Below are 6,000 nucleotides of genomic sequence, written 5' to 3'. Positions count from 1 at the left end.
GCAAATTCGATTGATCGGTATCGCACATTCGATTGATCGGAACCCCACATTCGATTGATCGGTACCGAACATTCCATTGATCGATACCTCACATCCGATTGATCGGTACCGAAAATTCGATTGGTCGGTATCGCACATTCGATTGTTCGGTACCGCACATTCGATAGATAGGTACCGAACATTCGATTGATCGGTACCGAACATTCGATTGATCGGTACCGCACATTCCATTGATCGGTACCTCACATTCGATTGATCGGTAACGAACATTCGATTGATCGGTACCGAACATTCGATAGATAGGTACCGAACATTCCATTGATCGGTACCGAATATTCGATTGATCGGTACCGAACATTCGATTGATCGGTAACGAACATTCGATTGATCGGTACCGAACATTTGATTGATCGGTAACGCACATTCGATTGATCGGTAACGAACATTAGATTGATCGGTAAAGAACATTCGATTGATCGGTACCGCACATTCCATTGATCGGTAACGCACATTCGATTGATCGGTAGCGAACATTCGATTGATCGGTAGCGAACATTCGATTGTTCGGTACCGAACATTCGATTGATCGGTACCGAACATTCGATTGATCGGTACCGAACATTCGATTGATAGGTACCGAACATTCGATTGATCGGTACCGAATATTCGATTGATCGGTACCGAACATTCGATTGATCGGTAACGAACATTCGATTGATCGGTACCGAACATTTGATTGATCAGTACCGCACATTCGATTGATCGGTATCGCACATTCGATACATCGATACGGTACATTCGATTGATCGGTACCGCACATTCGATTGATCGGTACCGCACTTTCGATTGATCGGTACCGAACATTCGATAGATAGGTACCGAACATTCGATTGATCGGTACCGAACTTTGGATTGATCGGCACCGAACATTCGAATGTTCGGTATCGCACATTCGATTGATCGGTACCGAACATTCGATAGATAGGTACCGAACATTCGATTGATCGGTACCGAACATTGGATTGATCGGTACCGAACATTGGATTGATCAGCACCGAACATTCGATTGTTCGGTACCGAACATTCGATTGATCGGTACCGCACATTCGATTGATCGGTACCGCACATTCGATTGATCGGTAGCAAACATTTGATTGATCGGTAGCGAACATTCGATTGTTCGGTACCGAACATTCGATTGATCGGTACCGAACATTCGATTGATCGGTACCGAACATTCGATTGATCGGTACCGAACATTCGATTGATCGGTAACGAACATTCGATTGATCGGTACCGAACATTCGATTGATCAGTATCGCACATTGGATTGATCGTTATCGCACATTCGATACATCGATACGGTACATTCGATTGATCGGTACCGCACATTCGATTGATCGGTACCGCACATTCGATTGGTCGGTACCGCACATTCGATAGATAGGTACCGAACATTCGATTGATCGGTACCGAACATTTGATTGATCGGTACCGAACATTCGATTGGTCGGTACCGCACATTCGATAGATAGGTACCGAACATTCGATTGATCGGTACCGAACATTGGATTGATCGGCACCGAACATTCGAATGTTCGGAATCGCACATTCGATTGATCGGTACCGAACATTCGATAGATAGGTACCGAACATTCGATTGATCGGTACCGAACATTCGATTGATCGGTAACGCACATTCGATTGATCGGTAACGAACATTAGATTGATCGGTAAAGAACATTCGATTGATCGTTACCGCACATTCCATTGATCGGTAACGCACATTCGATTGATCGGTAGCGAACATTCGATTGATCGGTAGCGAACATTCGATTGTTCGGTACCGAACATTCGATTGATCGGTACCGAACATTCGATTGATCGGTACCGAACATTCGATTGATAGGTACCGAACATTCGATTGATCGGTACCGAATATTCGATTGATCGGTACCGAACATTCGATTGATCGGTAACGAACATTCGATTGATCGGTACCGAACATTTGATTGATCAGTACCGCACATTCGATTGATCGGTATCGCACATTCGATACATCGATACGGTACATTCGATTGATCGGTACAGCACATTCGATTGATCGGTACCGCACTTTCGATTGATCGGTACCGCACATTCGATAGATAGGTACCGAACATTCGATTGATCGGTACCGAACTTTGGATTGATCGGCACCGAACATTCGAATGTTCGGTATCGCACATTCGATTGATCGGTACCGAACATTCGATAGATAGGTACCGAACATTCGATTGATCGGTACCGAACATTGGATTGATCGGTACCGAACATTGGATTGATCAGCACCGAACATTCGATTGTTCGGTACCGAACATTCGATTGATCGGTACCGCACATTCGATTGATCGGTACCGCACATTCGATTGATCGGTAGCAAACATTTGATTGATCGGTAGCGAACATTCGATTGTTCGGTACCGAATATTCGATTGATCGGTACCGAACATTCGATTGATCGGTACCGAACATTCGATTGATCGGTACCGAACATTCGATTGATCGGTAACGAACATTCGATTGATCGGTACCGAACATTCGATTGATCAGTATCGCACATTCGATTGATCGTTATCGCACATTCGATACATCGATACGGTACATTCGATTGATCGGTACCGCACATTCGATTGATCGGTACCGCACATTCGATTGGTCGGTACCGCACATTCGATAGATAGGTACCGAACATTCGATTGATCGGTACCGAACATTGGATTGATCGGTACCGAACATTCGATTGGTCGGTACCGCACATTCGATAGATAGGTACCGAACATTCGATTGATCGGTACCGAACATTGGATTGATCGGCACCGAACATTCGAATGTTCGGTATCGCACATTCGATTGATCGGTACCGAACATTCGATAGATAGGTACCGAACATTCGATTGATCGGTACCGAACATTCGATTGATCGGTAACGCACATTCGATTGATCGGTAACGAACATTAGATTGGTCGGTAAAGAACATTCGATTGATCGGTACCGCACATTCCATTGATCGGTAACGCACATTCGATTGATCGGTAGCGAACATTCGATTGATCGGTAGCGAACATTCGATTGTTCGGTACCGAACATTCGATTGATCGGTACCGAACATTCGATTGATCGGTACCGAACATTCGATTGATAGGTACCGAACATTCGATTGATCGGTACCGAATATTCGATTGATCGGTACCGAACATTCGATTGATCGGTAACGAACATTCGATTGATCGGTACCGAACATTTGATTGATCAGTACCGCACATTCGATTGATCGGTATCGCACATTCGATACATCGATACGGTACATTCGATTGATCGGTACAGCACATTCGATTGATCGGTACCGCACTTTCGATTGATCGGTACCGCACATTCGATAGATAGGTACCGAACATTCGATTGATCGTTACCGAACTTTGGATTGATCGGCACCGAACATTCGAATGTTCGGTATCGCACATTCGATTGATCGGTACCGAACATTCGATAGATAGGTACCGAACATTCGATTGATCGGTACCGAACATTCGATTGATCGGTACCGCACATTCGATTGATCGGTACCGCACATTCGATTGATCGGTAGCAAACATTTGATTGATCGGTAGCGAACATTCGATTGTTCGGTACCGAATATTCGATTGATCGGTACCGAACATTCGATTGATCGGTACCGAACATTCGATTGATCGGTACCGAACATTCGATTGATCGGGAACGAACATTCGATTGATCGGTACCGAACATTCGATTGATCAGTATCGCACATTCGATTGATCGTTATCGCACATTCGATACATCGATACGGTACATTCGATTGATCGGTACCGCACATTCGATTGATCGGTACCGCACATTCGATTGGTCGGTACCGCACATTCGATAGATAGGTACCGAACATTCGATTGATCGGTACCGAACATTGGATTGATCGGCACCGAACATTCGAATGTTCGGTATCGCACATTCGATTGATCGGTACCGAACATTCGATAGATAGGAACCGAACATTCGATTGATCGGTACCGAACATTTGATTGATCGGTACCGCACATTCGATTGATCGGTACCGCACATTCGATTAATCGGTACCGAACATTCGAACGATCGGTAACGCACATTCGATTGATCGGTACCGCATATTCGATTGATCGGTACCGCACATTCGATTGATCGGTACCGCACATTCGATAGATAGGTACCGAACATTGGATTGATCGGTACCGAACATTCGATTGATCGGTACCGAACATTGGATTGATCGGCACCGAACATTCGATTGTTCGGTACCGAACATTCGATTGATCGGTACCGCACTTTCGATTGATCGGTACCGCACATTCGATTGATCGATACCGAACATTCGATTGATCGGTATCGCACATTCGATTGATCGGTACCGCACATTCGAATGGTCTGTACCGCAAATTCGATTGATCGGTATCGCACATTCGATTGATCGGTATCCCACATTCGATTGATCGGTACCGAACATTCCATTGATCAATACCTCACATCCGATTGATCGGTACCGAAAATTCGATTGGTCGGTATTGCACATTCTATTGTTCGGTACCGCACATTCGATAGAGAGGTACCGCACATTCCATTGATCGGTACCGAACATTCGATTTGTCGGTACCGCACATTCGATTGATTGGCATCGCACATTCGATTGATCGGTACCGAATATTCGATTGATTGGTACCGAACATTCGATAGATAGGTACCGAACATTCGATTGATCGGTACCGAACATTCGATTGATCGGTAACGCACATTCGATTGATTGGTAAAGAACATTCGATTGATCGGTACCGCACATTCGATTGATCGGTACCGAACATTCGATTGATCGGCACCGAACATTCGAATGTTCGGTATCGCACATTCGATTGATCGGTACCGAACATTCGATAGATAGGTACCGAACATTCGATTGATCGGTACCGAACATTCGATTGATCGGTACCGAACATTGGATTGATCGGCACCGAATATTCGATTGTTCGGTACCGAACATTCGATTGATCGGTACCGCACATTCGATTGATCGGTACCGCACATTCGATTAATCGGTACCGAACATTCGAACGATCGGTAACGCACATTCGATTGATCGGTACCGCATATTCGATTGATCGGTACCGCACATTCGATTGATCGGTACCGAACATTCGATAGATAGGTACCGAACATTCGATTGATCGGTACCGAACATTCGATTGATCGGTACCTAACATTGGATTGATCAGCACCGAACATTGGATTGTTCGGTACCGAACATTCGATTGATCGGTACCGCACATTCGATTGGTCGGTACCGCAAATTCGATTGATCGGTATCGCACATTCGATTGATCGGTACCCCACATTCGATTGATCGGCACCGAACATTCCATTGATCGATACCTCACATCCGATTGATCGGTACCGAATATTCGATTGATCGGTACCGAACATTCGATTGATCGGTAACGAACATTCGATTGATCGGTACCGAACATTTGATTGATCAGTACCGCACATTCGATTGATCGGTATCGCACATTCGATACATCGATACCCTACATTCGATTGATCGGTACCGCACATTCGATTGATCGGTACCGCACATTCGATTGGTCGGTACCGCACATTCGATAGATAGGTACCGAACATTCGATTGATCGGTACCGAACATTGGATTGATCGGCACCGAACATTCGAATGTTCGGTATCGCACATTCGATTGATCGGTACCGAACATTCGATAGATAGGTCCCGAACATTCGATTGATCGGTACCGAACATTCGATTGATCGGTACCGAACATTGGATTGATCGGCACCGAACATTCGATTGTTCGGTACCGAACATTCGATTGATCGGTACCGCACATTCGATTGATCGGTACCGCACATTCGATTAATCGGTACCGAACATTCGAACGATCGGTAGCGAACATTCGATTGTTC

This window comes from Apostichopus japonicus, chromosome 18 (assembly GCF_037975245.1).
Source record: "Apostichopus japonicus isolate 1M-3 chromosome 18, ASM3797524v1, whole genome shotgun sequence".
Classification (NCBI taxonomy): domain Eukaryota; kingdom Metazoa; phylum Echinodermata; class Holothuroidea; order Aspidochirotida; family Stichopodidae; genus Apostichopus; species Apostichopus japonicus.
This window is presented reverse-complemented; position numbering follows the sequence as displayed.